Below are 18,352 nucleotides of genomic sequence, written 5' to 3'. Positions count from 1 at the left end.
CTTGAAATACTAGTTGATCATGTAAAAGTGAACAATAAAGCATAAGAAACCTCAACCAATAAAAACATAATAAGAATCGAAACACTAAAGTAAAGCATATGATTGAACCGTATGATTAGGAAGTTAAGCTTACTCGTCATTCTATCGAGCGTGGTCAATAAATAATTTAAATAGATGTGAATCACTAGGAGAAATTGTCAAATCGCAGCAATTCCATTCCCAAATATAATACCCTTAAATTTGAAAAACCCGGTCATACAATTAGACAACAAGAATCGGCTAAAATTAAGATAGGTTCACGTGCTTGAGAAAGATTGGCGATTGTACCTAATTCCTTCCATTATTTAGCGCCCGGGAGAGTGGGGAGAGCAGCCGGCGGCTGGCGTTGGCTGCTGAGCGGGCGATGGCACTGTGTCGCCGTGAACTCAGCAAAACTGGCACACTTACAAACGTAGAGTTTTTCTTTTCTTGAAATAAGGCAAAAGACTTGCCGTTTTCATTAATTGAGAAGATGTTTGTTACACACAAGCCTCGTAGTGGCCAAAACAATTACTCTCATGGCATTACATTACTCAAGTGCTTGGTTCTTGCGATGGCCCAAATAGACATTTGCTCTTTGAAGGGTCCCATGATGATCACTCCATCTTCCCGTCTACCTAAGGGGAAAATGTCTTGCCGTAAACCATTCCCTAAAAGTGCCATGCCAACAGCCATCGCCATACCCACCGCACCACCGCCGCCGCCCTCCACCGCCAACCATCGCCACCTGCCCGCTCACTTGGCACCACCGACCACTGCTGCCCACCGCCGCCTTCGCGCCACAGCCTAAACCACTTATGCAGAGTTTTTATGGGGATATGCGGGAGATGCTCACAGGTAAACGTCCCATAAATTATCTGGACACCCCGTATAATCACTTTTAGGGAAATTTTTTAAACATTTGTTGGAGATGCTCTGCCCTCTCGTGGTCTCCCGGTGATCCCTAGCTGCTTCGGCGATGAAATTGCAAGGGGAAGAGATGGTGGTTATCAGGTGCTCTGGTGATCGTTTGGCTTGTCTAACGACGTCTCAGGCCTAGTTTAGCAAGGCTTGTTGCATTGATGTCTGGATTTCGGATCCGGCTTTCTTCATTATCTGGATGAACTCTCCTCTTCTTAATGCAATTAAGGGTGATACTCACAAGATTTGATTGCGACACTGATTTCCAAACCTAATCCCAGCTTGGAATCACCTTCATGTGGCTCACAAGATGTAATATTAATCTTCTATATCTAAAAGACATGCAATCACGCCAGGTTGTCATGCTTTGGACTTTGATGGCATAGAGGAAACACATGGATACACACAGAAATTAACTACGTGCAAAAGGAAGATTCGGGGACTACTAAACTAAATTCCCTCTTGACAGGTAAAAAGAAGCACTCAACACATTAACCTACTACTAAATAATTTTGTCAAAAAGAAAACCTACAACTAAATAATACCCAGTTTTACTGATAACACGGTAGTGCAAGAAATATGAGTGGAGCGATACTAAGGTACTGCTTACTAGGATAGTTTAACTGGTAGCACTACTGGAACTTAGACTGTGGCAAAATAAAAACAGGTTGTTCAATCGCATGCCATGCATCTCAACAACCGCAAAGGCAAAGCACCAAATGAAGGATACAGTCTTTACGAATGTTGTAGTCCGCTAGGGTTCGTCCTCTCTCCAGCTGCTTGCCTGCAAAGATGAGGCGCTGCTGCTTCGGGTAAGGGGCGTATTTCATCTCGTACATCTTCACCATGACACTATCGACTGTATCAAAGCTCCCAACCTCGAGAGTGATGGTCTTCCCTTCTAGCGTCTTCATAATAATCTGCATCATGTCTATACACGGGAGAAGGATGAGGAGAATCTTCGACTCCATGACAATATTGTGGTCGGCCAAGGTGTTGGTCCCATCCTCCAATCGCTTGCCGTCGAAGATGAGGCACTGTTGAGCCTTGGGGAAGCCCTCGAGGTCCTCAATCTTGGCCTTCAGGTTGTCGATGGTATCCAGGTTGTCTACGTCGAGGGGGAAAGTCCTATTCATCAGCGTCCGTCACGCAGATCTGCATCTTCTCTTGGAGCTCGAGTGTGGATTCATGCTGGATGTTGTAATCAGCCAGCGTACGGTTGTCGTCTAGCTGCACCCCGTTGGAGACTAGGAATTGCCGCTCCTGGACCATTGACTTGATTGAACCCAATGTATCTGATTCATGGACCTTTAGGCGGATTGTCCTACCGGCTGGGTTCTTGACCAAAACATACATTGTTCTGAATGTGCAAAAACCAAAGAGCACCAGCTGTTAGACACTTACATATGTATATAAAGTACGTTGTAGAACAATCGCACAGAAACATTCACCAAATCCAACAGACCGCAGAAGTAACTTAGAGAAATCTAGTAGTCAGATGCATAAAAATTCTAGCAATAGTTTCTTCCGCAAGACAAAGATGAAAAATTTATCATATTGTCCTAAGATCTAACCTAGCTGAGAATCACACGAGGAATATGAACGAGGCTAGTACTAGTAGTATAGATAGGCAAAACAGCTCCGTACGTACCTTGATGTGGATGGATCGACGTCGATGCCTGTTGCTTCCGCCGCCCGTGGGAGATCGATCAGGGTATACGTAGTAGAAGAAGAAATAGGGTTTCGGGAAGAATAGATGGCGACCCTTGGATTTATAGGGTCTCCGTCTAATCGGCTCTGTTTTACAATACAAACGATTAAATGAGGTAATTCATTTTTATTTATCTTTTTTTACAAACATATCCACCTTACTTATTTCAGCCACAAAAATACCCACAGCTTTAAGTAACTGTTGCAACATCATTGTTAATGGCGAAGGACATGCGAATGTGTCGCGTGAATTAAATGGGGCCGGAGGGAGTTACAGATTTGCAAAAGCACATCTACATAAGAATTAAATATGAGCAATGTCCTTTTTCCCCGACCCCGTACCCCCCGTGTCGCCTCCCCGAGCGAGGCGGCCGGGGCGACCACTTCTCGCCCACCCCACAGACCTCCACTGCATCCCCTCCTCTTGTGGCCGCCACCTGCGGGGCCGGGCGGGCGTTCCCCGCGCGACGGCGTTGCGAGGCCGGCGGTGGCAGCCCCTTCCTTCCCCCATCGCAGGCGGCCGCCTTGGGTGGGTGGCTCTTGGTGGCGGTGCTTCTCGGCCTGTGGCGCTCCGGCGCAAGCTTTGGTGGCGACGAGGCATGTATGTGGCCGGTGCGGCTGGGTGCGAGCATTGGCCTGCAGCGCCCTGCAGGCCTAGATCTGGGCCCTTTGGGCCTAATCTGGGTTAGAGCGGGCCGATTTGTACTCTGACTGGTCACCTTCGACTGGACTAGCGAGCTCCTCGTGATGAGGGCAGTGGCTACGACGCCACGTCTGCTACAGCGCGTCGGCAGGAGCTTCATGGGCCGATCTGGGCCCGCCCAGGCTGTTGGCTTGCTGTGTTCCAGCTACAGCGTCCAGTCTGGTACTGCTTGAGTCGGTGGAGGTTGTTCCCTCCTGCATGGCTGCGGTACTGCCGGCCCCTGTCTACAGTTCCTTCGTCTTGGTCCGACCATTCTCACAGTGTTTGTCTTGGTGAGACATCGACAGTGACCTCAGGACTGTGTTGGCGCATGTTGATGGGCGGAATGCGTGATTGAGCCGACGATTGGTCCTGGGTTGTGGGTCTGTCGTGGTCGGGAGAAATCTCTGCCGGTGTTGCCGGCCCTGACGCGGTAAAGCCTATGGGCGCCGCCGTCCTTCTTGAAGGGCGTCGGGTGCACCCCTTCCCCATTCCCCTCCGTGTACTGGAAGAAATCCTATGATCCGTCCGGGCAGCAGCGTCGTCGTATAAGGAGCCAATAAATCATGATGACCAAACAGAAAAAAGGGCATAAAAAGGGTTCAATGAAGTAGGACACACACGTGTTTATCGAGTGAAACACACACATACTAGCAGACTGGATCAATATGATCCATGGAGGCGTTCGCATACGGGCTAGCTAATTAATTTTCCAGCTCATGTATACGCCAAGCATAATACGCGGGGATGCTAGCAGGTTGGAAGCCAATATTTTGGCAGACGAATTTGTCGCCCTCGGCTCGCCCGCATATTGGCGAGAATTGCATGGGCAAACGCGGACTGGGCTGGGCAAGCCAAATATTTGATGTCCAGCCAAACAGCAGCCAGAACTCATGGGTACACCAATATTTTGGTAAGGTTGCCTTTGGCTCAAAACCAAACACACCCCAGAATACATAGTCGTCAGCTATTTTGGCTGCACCTTTTTCTTCAAGTAGTGTTTTTCTTACAAAGGGACATGTCTTTCAGAACAAAAGATACAAAAATACAACATATATATTTGCAGATAACAAATGTGATCAACCAAGCATTCCATGGCAACCAGCACTGCCATCATCTTGGTACAATAGCATGAAAATTCTAGTGGCATAAATTTATCAACTTGATTGTGTGGAAATCAATATGATGGCAATTTTCACCACATAAGACATAGAAAGTCTGCACATAATATTTAACAGAGAAGCAGTGTAATAGCTAATAAAGAATCTACTCTTGATCAACCGATTCAGTCATATTAATGAATCACTTTCCCTCCATAAACAAGAAAATTCAAAGGAACAAGCATCTCATGGGCATTTACTACTCCATGGTCAATGGATCTCAGAAATTCTACACTACTAGTGCTCGCACAGTACAACAACAACAAGAAACAACAACAAAGCCTTTAGTCCCAAGCAAGTTGGGGTAGGCTAGAGGTGAAACCCATAAAATCTCGCAACCAACTCATGGCTCTGGCACATGGATAGCAAGCTTCCATGCACCCCTGTCCATAGCTAGCTCTTCGGTGATACCCCAATCCTTCGGGTCTCTCTTAACGGACTCCTCCCATGTCAAATTCGGTCTACTCCGCCCTCTCTTGACATTCTCCGCACGCTTTAGCCATCCGCTATGCACTGGAGCTTCTGGAGGCCTGCGCTGGATATGCCCAAACCATCTCAGACGATGTTGGACAAGCTTCTCTTCAATTGGTGCTACCCCAACTCTATCTCGTATATCATCATTCCGGACTCGATCCTTCCTCGTGTGGCCACACATCCATCTCAACATACGCATCTTGGCCACACCTAACTGTTGAACATGTCGCCTTTTAGTCGGCCAACACTCAGCGCCATACAACATTGCGGGTCGAACCGCCGTCCTGTAGAACTTGCCTTTTAGCTTTTGTGGCACTCTCTTGTCACAGAGAATGTCAGAAGCTTGGCGCCACTTCATCCATCCGGCTTTGATCCGATGGTTCACATCTTCATCAATACCCCCATCCTCCTGCAGCATTGACCCCAAATATACGAAAGGTATCCTTCTGAGGTACCACCTGACCATCAAGGCTAACCTCCTCCTCCTCACACCTAGTAGTATTGAAACCGCACATCATGTACTCGGTTTTATTCCTACTAAGCCTAAACCCTTTCGATTCCAAGGTTTGTCTCCATAACTCTAACTTCCTATTTACCCCTGCCCGACTATCGTCAACTAGCACCACATCATCCGCAAAGAGCATACACCATGGGATATCTCCTTGTATATCCCTTGTGACCTCATCCATCACCAATGCAAAAAGATAAGGGCTCAAAGCCGACCCCTGATGCAGTCCTATCTTAATCGGGAAGTCATCAGTGTCGACATCACTTATTCGAACACTTGTCACAACATTATCGTACATGTCCTTGATGAGGGTAATGTACTTTGCTGGGACTTTGTGTTTCTCCAAGGCCCACCACATGACATTCTGCGGTATCTTATCATAGGCCTTCTCCAAGCCAATGAACACCATATGCAAGTCCTTCTTTTGCTCCCTATATCTCTCCATAAGCTGTCGTACCAAGAAAATGGCTTCCATGGTCGACCTCCCAGGCATGAAACCAAACTGGTTTTTGGTCACGCTTGTCATTCTTCTTAAGCGGTGCTCAATGACTCTCTCCCATAGCTTCATTGTATGGCTCATCAGCTTAATTCCACGGTAATTAGTATAACTCTGAACATCCCCCTTGTTCTTGAAGATTGGTACTAATACACTTTGTCTCCATTCTTCTGGCATCTTTTTTGCCCGAAAAATGAGGTTGAAAAGCTTGGTTAGCCATACTATCGCTATGTCCCCAAGACCTTTCCACACCTCAATGGGGATACAATCCGGGCCCATTGCCTTGCCTCCCTTCATCCTTTTTAAAGCCTCCTTGACCTCAGACTCCTGGATTCGACGCACAAAACGCATGCTGGTCTCATCAAAAGAGTCGTCCAGTTCAATGGTAGAGCTTTCATTCTCCCCATTGAACAGCTTGTCGAAGTACTCCCGCCATCTATGCTTAATCTCCTCGTCCTTCACCAAGAGTTGGCCTGCTCCGTCCTTGATGCATTTGACTTGGCCAATATCCCTCGTCTTCCTCTCTCGGATCTTGGCCATCTTATAGATGTCTCTTTCGCCTTCCTTCGTGCCAAACCGTTGGTAGAGGTCCTCATACGCCTGACCCCTTCCTTCACCAACAGCTCGCTTTGCGGCCTTCTTCGCCATCTTGTACTTTTCTATGTTGTGTGCACTCCTATCCAGGTATAGGCGTCTGAAGCAATCTTTCTTCTCTTTAATCGCCTTCTGGACATCATCATTCCACCACCAGGTATCCTTATCTTCACTTCTCCTTCCCCTCGACACTCCAAATTCCTCTGAGGCCACCTTACAAATGCAAGTCACCATCTTCATCCACACATTGTCCGCATCCCCTCCTTCCTCCCAAGGGCCCTCCTTAATGACCTTCTCCTTGAACGCCTGAGCTACCTCCCCCTTGAGCTTCCACCACTTCGTTCTAGCGACTTTAGCCCTCTTATCCCGCTGGACACGAATCCGAAAACGGAAGTCAGCAACCACCAGCTTATGCTGGGGTACAACACTCTCTCCAGGTATCACCTTATAGTCTAGGCACACACGCCTATCTTCCCTTCTCGAGAGGATGAAATCAATCTGGCTAGAGTGTTGGCCACTACTAAAAGTCACCAGATGTGATTCTCTCTTTCTAAAGAGGGTGTTGGCTACAATCATGTTGTAGGCTAGAGCAAAGCTTAAGACATCTTCTCCTTCTTGATTCCTGATGCCATAGCCAAAGCCCCCATGCGCCCCTTCAAAACCTGTGTTAGATGTACCCACGTGGCCATTGAGGTCTCCTCCTATGAAGAGCTTCTCACCAATCGGTACACTCCTAACCATGTCTTCCAGGCCTTCCCAGAACTCCCTCTTGGTGTTCTCATTGTGACCTACTTGCGGGGCATACGCGCTGATAACATTGAGAACCAAGTCCTCAACTACCAGCTTGACCAGGATAATCCGGTCCCCGCATCTCTTGACGTCTACCACTCCATACTTGAGGCTCTTGTTGATCAAGATGCCTACGCCATTTCTATTTGCAGCCGTCCCTGTGTACCATAGCTTGAAGCCGGTATCCTCCACCTCCTTCGCCTTCTGTCCTCTCCATTTGGTTTCTTGGATGCAAAGGATATCAACACCTCTCCTCACCGCTGCATCAACTAGCTCCCGAAGCTTCCTGTCAGAGACCCTACGTTCCAGCTACCTAAGTGAATCCTCCTAGGCTCGGCTAGCTTCCTTACCCTTCGCACTCGTCGAGTCAAATGCGAAGACCCTTGCTCATTTCCACGACATCCGGGCGCCGATGTAGCGCGCCACTAAGGATGCGACGACCCAATCCTCGCTCACTTGACATCGTATCGGGATCAAGATACGGCGCGCCACCTGGGGGGTGACGGCCCGGCCCTTGCCCATTTTCCACCACACCCGGGTTCCGATGTGGCGCGTCGCTGAGAGGGTTATGCCCCAACGAAAATCTTTTGGGTTTCATCTCCATAAGAGTGGCTGAGTTTTTACGTTGGCTCGCCAAGCCTATCACAACCCTCCTCCTTTACCCGGGCTTGGGACCGGCTATCTTGAGACAACATAGGCAGAGTTTACTAGTGCTCGCACAGTGAGAGAAGAAAAAGAAAATAGACAGCAGTTCTAGTCTCTATCATTGGCTGTAACATGTGAGTATCAGGAAAGGAAGTGGCCACGTTTTCTGCATGAGGTTCAGCCCAAGAAAATTTGAGAGCCCCTGGAGAATTATGCTAGAGCAAAGCAGACGTCACTTGGAACGAAAAGACAAATAGAGTGAGAGGGCAGACCTTGATCTGCGGGAAATCATGCTGGACGGGGCGGATGACCTCGCCGTCGAGCTCGCCCAACTCGTCATGCTCGAGCGTGGGGTCTCGATTTTCGCCGTCCATGGAACTGGAGATGTGGAGAGCTCCTGTTGATTTGAATCGAAGAAAAACATTGATTGGGGTTGGGAGAGAGAAGGAAAGAATGAAGGAGAAAGGAGACAAGGAAGTAGGGAGGGACCTTGTGTGGGGAATCACCGTCCCCGGCGAGGTCGAGCTCGGGCCTCCTGCAGGTCACGATCCTCATCCTCTGCTCGTCCAACGCTTGCTACTCCAAATCTCTGGATGGCGAGGCAGCTGCGCGGCCTAGGAGATGGTCGAGGGAGGCCCCTGGTCAGATCCATGGCCCTGGTCATTGGTTGTGAGCAGCAGAGACGCGCTGTAGTAGCTAGGGTTGGCCGCCACTTCCATGGGGCCGCTGCAACCACCGTCGCCATGGATCTCGGGCCACCATCATCGGTTGGAGGTTGGGAGGTGAAGTCGGAGGACAGGGACGAGGAGACGAGAGGCGTGGCGGCATAGGACGGGGACAAGGAGAGCCAACGTGTGGTGGCGGTGGATGGAGGAAGAGTTTGGGGACGGGGAAGTGTGTTAGGGTTAGGTTTTATACGGGGGAAAGTTTAGGGCTTTAGGCGGGCTTTTTGCGGGCTTGCGGATCTGTACTGGGCCATTCATGACGGTTTTCAAAACTGTCAGCGGAAATCCGTCATGCATTAACAGGTTTCTTGTAGTGTCGGCATAATTTTTTTTATGATCATCCATAAATTTAAACCATGAGTAGGGCAATTGCGAATCATCAATTTCATTCTCTCCCAAGATTGGGCAACATGCTCATGATCAAGCTGTTTAAAATTCATAATATCGTTTCTAAGCGTGATGATCTTAGCAGGAGGAAAATACTTAGAGATAAAAGCATCTTTGCACTTATTCCACGAATCAATATTATTCTTAGGCAAAGACGAAAACCAAACTTTAGCACGATCTCTAGTGAAAACGGAAATAACTTTAATTTAACAATATCATTATCCGTATCTTTCTTCTTTTGCATCTCACACAAATCAACAAAGTTGTTTAGATGGGTAGCGACATCTTCACTAGGAAGGCCGGAGAATTGATATTTCATAACAAGATTCAGCAAAGCAGCATTGATTTCATAAGACTCAACATCATTAAGAGGAGCAATCGGAGTACTAAGGAAATCATTATTATTGATATTGGAAAAGTCACACAATTTGATATTATCTTGCGCCATCGCGACAAGCAATACAACACAAAAGCAAACAAAAAGGCAAGCAAAAGAGAGAGGAGATTGGGAAAGAGAGGGCGAATAAAACGGCAAGGATGAAGTGGGGAGAGGAAAACAAGAGGCAAATGGCAAATAATGTAAATGCGAGGGAGATGAGCTTGTGATGGGTACTTGGTATGTCTTGACTTGAGTGAAGACCTCCCCGGCAACGGCGCCCGAAATCCTTCTTGCTACGTCTTGAGCTTGCGTTGGTTTTCCTTGAAGAAGAAAGGGTGATGCAGCAATAGTAGCGTAAGTATTTCCCTCAGTTTTTGAGAACCAAGGTATCAATCCCGCAGGAGGATCCTCAGAAGTCTTAGCACCTACACAAACAAACAAGAACTCGCAACCAACGCAATAAAGGGGTTGTCAATCCCTTCACGGCTACTTGCGAAAGTGAGATCTGATAGAGATAATATGATAAGATAAATATATTTTTGGTATTTTATGATATAGATAGGAAAAGTAAATATGCAAATAAAAGTAGATTGAAAGCTTATATGATAGGAGATAGACCCAGGGGCCATAGGTTTCACTAGTGGCTTCTCTCAAGATAGCATAAGTATTACGGTGGGTGAACAAATTACTGTCGAGCAATTGATAGAAAAGAGAATAATTATGAGATTATCTAGGCATGATCATGTATATAGGCATCACATCTGTGACAAGTAGACCGACTCCTGCCTGCATCTACTACTATTACTCCACACATCGACCGCTATCCAGCATGCATCTAGAGTATTAAGTTCATAAAGAACAGAGTAACGCATTAAGAAAGACGACATGATGTAGAGGGATAAACTCATGCAATATGATATAAACCCCATCTTTTTATCCTTGATGGCAACAATACAATACGTGCCTTGCTGCCCCTGCTGTCACTGGGAAAGGACACCGCAAGATTGAACCCAAAGCTAAGCACTTCTCCCATTGCAAGAAAGATCAATCTAGTAGGCCAAACCAAACTGATAATTCGAAGAGACTTGCAAAGATAACTTAATCACACATAAAAGAATTAAGAGGAGATTCAAATATTTCTCATAGATAAACTTGATCATTAACCCACAATTCATCGGATCTCGACAAACATACCGCAAAAAGAGTTACATCGAATAGATCTCCAAGAAGATCGAGGAGAACATGGTATTGAGATCCAAAGAGAGAGAAGAAGCCATCTAGCTAATAACTATGGACCCGAAGGTCTGTGGTAAACTACTCACAACTCATCGGAGAGGCCTTGGAGATGATGTAGAGGCCCTCCATGGTCGATTCCCCTCTGGCGGAGCGCCGACGAAGGCTCCAAGATGGGATCTCGCGGATACAGAAGGTTACGGTGGTGGAAGTAATTTTTCATGGTCACTTCTGATGTTTTTGGGGTACATGGGTATATATAGGAGGAAGAAGTAGGTCGGTGGATGCCCGAGGGGCCCACAAGACAGGGGGGCGCGCCCAGTAGGGGGGCGCCCTCCACCTGAGGGAGTCCTGGATTAGGGGGTATCCGGATAGCCGAACTGTGTACAACGTCCGGACTATTGAAGCATGGAGATACAAGACTCAAGACTTCGGCCCGTGTCCGGATGGGACTCTCCTTTGCGTGGAAGACAAGTTTAGCGATCCGGATATTGTGTTTCCTTCCTTGTAACCGACTCCATGTAAACCCTAGCCCTCTCCGGTGTCTATATAAACCGGAGAGGTTGGTCCTTAGAAGGCCGATCACAATTACAATCATACCATCATAGGCTAGCTCTTAGGGTTTAGCCTCTACGATCTCGTGGTAGATCTACTCTTGTACTACCCATATCTTCAATATTAATCAAGCAAGAAGTAGGGTTTTACCTCCATCGAGAGGGCCCGAACCTAGGTAAACATCTGTGTCCCTTGCTTCCTGTTACCATCAGCCTTGACGCACAGATCGGGACCCCCTACCCGAGATCTGCCGGTTTTGACACCGACATTGGTGCTTTCATTGAGAGTTCCTTTGTGTCGTCGCTGCAGGGCTTGATGGCACCTTCAATCGGCAACAACACAGTCCAGGGGGAGACTTTTCTCCCCGGACAGATCTTCGTGTTTGGTGGCTTCGCACTGCAGGCCAATTCGCTTGGCCATCTGGAGCAGATCGACAGCTACGCCCCTGGCCACCAGGTCAGGTTCAGAAACTTGAAATGCATGGCGGATATTCGCGGAGACTTGATCTCCGACGGATTTGGGCCTGCTCCAGGAGCACCGAACAGTTACGACGGGCACGGCTTACACCTGCTGTCGGATGATGCACATGATATCACCCCCGCAGTAGCCCCGGATTAAATCCGGAGCAGGTTGTGTTGCCTGAGGACGGAGGGGTGGACCCCGCCTCGCAGGCCGCACACTCATCGGTGGTGGAGCCGAACACAGGCCTCACTTATGAGGAATCCTGTGACTCCGGACCTCCGGATTCGTATCCGGTTGTAGGTTCCAGTCCGCACGCTCCCGAGCCCGCCGAGCCCGGTTGGGCTCCGGTAATGGAGTTCACCGCTGCAGGCATCTTTCAGCACTCGCCCTTTTGCGATATACTGAATTCATTAAAGTCTCTCTCTTTGTCAGGAGGCTCTGGGCCGAACTATGTCCAGCTTGAGTGGGAAGCAGACGACGAAGGAATTCATTGCCCACCCACCACCCACTTCATTCCCACGGTCGATGATCTAACTGACGTGCTTGACTTTGACTCCGAAGACATGGAGGGTATGGACGACGATGCAGGAGAATTATAGGAGCCACCGCTCACAGGGCGGTGGACGGCCACCTCCTCATATGATATATACATGGTGGACACTCCAAAGGAAACCAATGGTGACGGGGCATCGGAGGATAACCCCTCAGGGAGAAAGGCAAAGCATGGGCGTCGGCGCTGCTCGAATCCCCACCACATCAACACCGGCCCCGGAGATGAAAGCAATCCGGATGGTGCCGAAGAGGAATATAGTCCTGATCAGCCTACCTTCAAGCAGGCCGGACTGGACCCGATGGGGTACTCGGAGAGGGACAACTATACACCCCCCTCCGACGACGAGGTAAGCCTCGGCAATGACGAATTCGGCATACCTGAAGATCCAGTGGAACAAGTTCGCTTCAAGCGACGGCTCATGGCCACGGCAAGGAGCCTGCAAAGGAGTCAAGAGCAGCTTAAAGCTGACCAAGACTTGCTAATGGATAGGTGGACCAAGGTACTGGCCACCGAAAAGTACGAAATCGACAGCCCTGATACGTCTCCAACGTATCTATAATTTTGGATTGTTCCATGCTATTATATTACCCCTTTTGGATGTTTATGGGCTTTATTTTACACATTTATATCATTTTTGGGACTAATCTACTAACCGGAGGCCCAGCCCATATTGTTATTTTTTTGCCTATTTCAGTATTTCGAAGAAAAGGAATATCAAACCGAGTCCAAACGGAGTGAAACCTTCGGGAGCGTTATTTTTGGAACAAATTTGATCCGGAGAGCTTTGAGTGGAAGTCAAGAAGCCTCCGAGGGCCCCACGAGATAGGAGGGCGCTCCCCTGTAGGGCGCGCCCCCTGTCTCGTGGGCCCCTCGGGTGGCCACCGACGTACTTCTTCCTCCTATATATACCTGCGTACCCCGAAAACATCCAGGAGCACCACGAAACACAATTTCCACCGCTGTAACCTTCTGTATCTGCGAGATCCCATCTTGGAGCCCTTGCCGTCACTCTGCCGGAGGGGGAAGCAACCACAGAGGGCCTCTACATCAACATCCTTGCCCCACCGATGAGTTGTGACTAGTTTACCACAGACCTATGGGTCCATAGTTATTAGCTAGATGGCTTCTTCTCTCTTTTTGGATCTCAATACAATGTCCCCCCCCCCCTCTCTTGTGGAGATCTATTTGATGTAATCTCTTTTTGCGGTGTGTTTGTCGAGATCCAATGAATTGTGGGTTTATGATCTAGTTTATCTATGAATAATATTTGAATCTTCTCTGAATTCTTTTATGTACGATTGAGTTATCTTTGCAAGTCTCTTCGAATTATCAGTTTGGTTTGGCCTACTAGATTGATCTTTCTTGCCATGGGAGAAGTGCTTAGCTTTGGGTTCAATCTTGCGGTGTTCTTACCTAGTGACAGAAAGGGTTGCAAGACACGTATTGTATTGTTGCCATCGAGGATAACAAGATGGGGTTTATATCATATTGCATGTGTTTATCCCTCTACATCATGTCATCTTGCTTAATGGGTTACTCTGTTCTTATGAACTTAATACTCTAGATGCAGGCAGGAGACGGTTGATGTGTGGAGTAATAGTAGTAGATGCAGGCAGGAGTCGGTCTACTTGTTATGGACGTGATGCCTATATACATGATCATGCCTAGATAATCTCATAACTATGCGCTTTTCTATCAATTGCTCGACAGTAATTTGTTCACCCACCGTAATACTTATGCTATCTTGAGAGAAGCCTCTAGTGAAACCTATGGCCCCCGGGTCTATCTCTTATCATATTTGTTTCAATTTACTTTATTTGCATCTTTACTTTTTGCATCTATATTATACATACAAAATATATTTATCTTATCATACTATCTTTATTAGATCTCACTTTCGCAAGTGGCCGTGAAGGGATTGACAACCCCTTTATTGCGTTGGTTGCGAGTTCTCAGTTTGTTTGTGTAGGTGCGTGGGACTTTTGAGGAGCCTCCTACTAGATTGATACCTTGGTTCTCAAAACCGAGGGAAATACTTACGCTACACTTTCCTGCATCACCCTCTCCTCTTCGAGGAAAACCAACGCAAGCTCAAGACGTAGCAAGCCCAAACAAAGGGCATACACAGCACAATTGGCTACCTCAACCAAAGCAGGAGAACCCAAGGCACACACCCCGACGTCCACACATCATTACGGTCGAAGACAATAAGAAGGATACGCGAAGAGACACCCTCAAGCCTTGGCGCAATAGCCACAAACGTCAAGTTAAGGAAGCTGGTGCCAGGTCCAGCAAACCCCAGTCCGGTCAATGGACAAAGAGCAGCTCAAGCCTATTCGGCCCGAGCCACACGTTCGATGAACCATGTGAAATCCATGGTACTCCTAGGAGGACGGCAAAGCATACCAATAGATAATGCCGGATCCTCAAAACAAGGCGGCTGGTCGTGTGCCGGAAACAATGAGGGGAGGCGTCTAGTCAAGAGACCCCCCCCCCCAGAGCATAAAAGTACGGCCGATCGCCCCAGATCACACCAACCACAACAATTCAATTGCCGTACCCTTAGACCTAGTAGTCCGGGGGCTCCATCACACATAAAGCCCCCACGGGTAAGAAGCCACAAATAACATCCTCTAAAGGATGCCAGGTGCAAAGGCCAAGTTCATTGGCCCACCACCCTAATGGTTGTCTTTCGAATCACCAAAAAACAAAAATACCATGCCAAAGAGTAATCCTTCGGCAATTTCCCCTCATACGGTAATTTACCGTATGCTAACGGGACGAATCACGTTGACTAAGATTCGACGTGATACACCATCAGGCCAACACCGTGTGATATAATCACGCCCACGGGCAAGGCCGGATTCCGCACTTAGAGCGGAAACCACACAGCTGCCGGAGTAGCGAGTCACGCATGCCTATCAAAACTTTGATATGATAGCCAAGTATTCGTACACCAATTGAGGAGTCCGCGCTATTTCACGGTATAACGGCTGGGTTCACCAGGTTCCGATCAGGAACCCTTAGACCAACCACAAGAGTATGTTCAGCTGCCTCATAGAATTTGCCTTTACAAACTAACTTTGACGCAGAACAGGATTGGCAGCGTGGAATCAGCCTGGACACACAATGGCAGGAACATGCATGTAGAAGGCAGTTCGGATTCACTCTTGATCCACTCACAACCCCCTCTAGTCCGGCCATCACAGGTTCCGCCAAAAACAACTAGTAGAAAGAGGGGCTTCTGTCCCGGTTGGTAAGGCCCTTTAGTCCCGGTTTTTGAACCGGGACTAAAGGGTCGTTACTAATGCCTCGCCGTGGCCACGTGGAGCTCCACCTTTAGGGTCGTTACTAAAGGAAATTTTATGATTATTTTTGAAAAAAAAATTGAAATTTTTTTTGAAATTTTTTAGTTTCAAATTTCTGAATTATTGTAACCTCTAATCTCTAATCACCACCCCTCATCACTGCTCAATTTATCCTCTAATCTCTAGTCACCCCTCATCATTCCAAATCATCTAACTTCCCGAACGGTCACCCATCCTCCCACTCCCCCAGCCTGAGCACGCTTAACTTCCGGGTTCTATTCTTCCTCATTTCCAAGTCTGCACTTGTTGTTTTCCTGACAATAGTAAGATGTCAATCCTATTAACCCTCAGAAATTTTGCTTGACCATGAAGTGACACATTTCACTGTTTGAGTTTGAAACTATTGTTTTAAAAAACAATAATTATTTAGTAACACTAATATTTCTTGAATAATTAGTTTGCCATTGTTTGACCATAGTTTGACCAGATTTGACCAAAATTCAAAAACTGAAATAATTATTTAGTAACACTAATATTCTTGAATAATTATTTAGTAACACTAATACCTCTTGAAGAAGTAGTTTGACCATAATACTTCTTGATTTTTTGAATTTTTTTGCCTCCAGATCTTGAAAGCCCCGTAACTTTTTTCTGTTAGGTTTTTGAGGATTTTGAAAATGTTTAACGGGGTTCCCCCGGTTAAATTCGGATGTAGCTTTTCGAGTAGATGATTTTTCATATAAAAAACTTTTTCATCCGAGTTCGTATGCAAAAGTTATGCCCATTTTACTAAATTCTTGAGAGATTTTGCAAATAAAGTCGAAATTCATATTTGTAAATTTTCCCAACAACTAGACCACATATCACATGGGCAACATATCATATTTGTAAATTTTCCCAACAACAATTTTCTTTTATTTTTTTGATATTTTCATCATTTTCTTTTATTTTTTTAAAAACTGAAAAGGCGATCCACCGGGGGGGAGTAGAGTTTGAAAATGGGAGGGACCTTTAGTACCGGTTCGTGCCATGAACCGGTACTAATGCCTCAAACCCCATTAGTACCGGTTCGTGGCTCGAACCGGGACTAAAGGTCTAACCTTTAGTACCGGTTGGTGCCACCAACCGGTACTAATGGGCATCACACCCTTTAGTCCCGGTTCATGGCACGAACCGGGACTAAAAGGTCCAGACAAACCGGAATAAATGGCCCACGTGGCCCGGCCGGCCCCCTGGGCTCACGAACCGGGACTAATGCCCCCATTAGTACCGGTTCTGGATTGAACCGGGACTAATGGGCTAACCCGGCCTGGACCAAAGCCCCCTTTTCTACTAGTGAACACCTGTTTTCATACATCGTACCCATATGCATAGACATATCATCCTACTACAATGCGTAGATCTAAATAACAATTACAGGCCAGCGTTTATCGTCGACGCCTCTTTGCCAAAATTGACAACCACGCTTTGTGTTACGCCTGGTTATGCTAGGGGCTGCACAGCACGGCCATACAGTCCGACCACCTTTTCGGTCGCTCGGCACCCCGAACTTATAGGACTATATGCATCAGCTTCGAATCATGTCTTGGGTCATTGGTTGGGTTTGCCCGGCTCCCATGTTTTGGTACCTTACGTTCCGTTCTATCGGCTAAGGTAGCGCTGGGAGAACTACTGCGATTGTGTCCCGGTTCTGCCGGACGAGCACCTCAATAGAGAAAGCCAAAAACCGACTGTCATGATGCACTATGAACTGGTCAGCTGTTTGAGAGGTTGTAAAATCCTTCAAGATTTATTCCACACAACGCCATTATAAATGTAGAGTGCGACGGATCGGTATTCCTATCAGGCGCCAATAGAGCCCCTAGTTCGGCCTTCCGAACAATAGGGGTTGCGCCGACCATACTCGAATTCCTATTGCTAAGTGAAAGTAATAAAGCCACATAGTTTGATTGCCTGGTTTGTGGTGAGAAACACCTCCTTAAAAGGACCCAACTATGGGAGAGCGTTCAGATATACCCCGAACACCCCCGTATTCCTTTTTACGTGGGGGCAGAAGCCAACGACTGGCCAACTCTCAGGAAGTACATACAATAAACAGCCGCACAGGAAGAACATATGTTCAAACAAAATAGGCAATATATAATAACAATGCCATTATCCCATATTACAAAAAGCACGAATGCCCTCAGGGAAATATAATGTCTTTGGCACACTTATCCGCCGCAAGGGGGGCCCCTTTCAGTACACCTTCATAGTACAGCTCGGGCTTGCGGTGCTCCTTACCCTCCGGCGGTCCCTCAGTCATGAGCTTCTCCGCATCAAGCTTCCCACAATGCACTTTTGCGCGGGCAAACGCCATGCGCGCGCCTTCTATACAGACTGGTCGCTTGATAGCATCAAGCCGAGGACAGGCGCCCACAATCCGCTTGACGAGTCCGAAGTAACTGCTTGGAATTGGCTCCGCAGGCCATAGCCGGACAATTAAGTCCTTCATGGCTAGTTCGGCCGCCTGGTGCAGTTCGACCAGCTGTTTCAGTTGATCGATAAAAGGCACCGGATAGTTTGGCACCAAAAACTGCGACCAGAAATCCCTCTCCGCGGACTTCTTCTCCTCGGTTTGGTAGAATTGGGCGGCTTCTGATATGCTGCAAGGAAGATCCACAAATGCCCCTGGAAAAATAAGAATTCAGCTTGCCACTTAGGATTCTTCCCATTACCATGTACAAAGGGCTAAGAATACAGAAGGCCTTACC

At 47.5% G+C, this 18,352-nt stretch overlaps 1 pseudogene; it reads right to left on the bottom strand.

Moving 5' to 3' along the window:
* Positions 1-1,631: 1,631 nt before the first annotated feature.
* LOC119280225 overlaps positions 1,632-18,352 on the bottom strand; it is a 56,905-nt pseudogene continuing 40,184 nt past the window's right edge.

Source organism: Triticum dicoccoides, chromosome 3B, assembly GCF_002162155.2.
Source record: "Triticum dicoccoides isolate Atlit2015 ecotype Zavitan chromosome 3B, WEW_v2.0, whole genome shotgun sequence".
Taxonomy (NCBI): domain Eukaryota; kingdom Viridiplantae; phylum Streptophyta; class Magnoliopsida; order Poales; family Poaceae; genus Triticum; species Triticum dicoccoides.
Note: the sequence above shows the minus strand (reverse complement) of the source record. Positions and strands in the feature narration are given on the sequence as shown.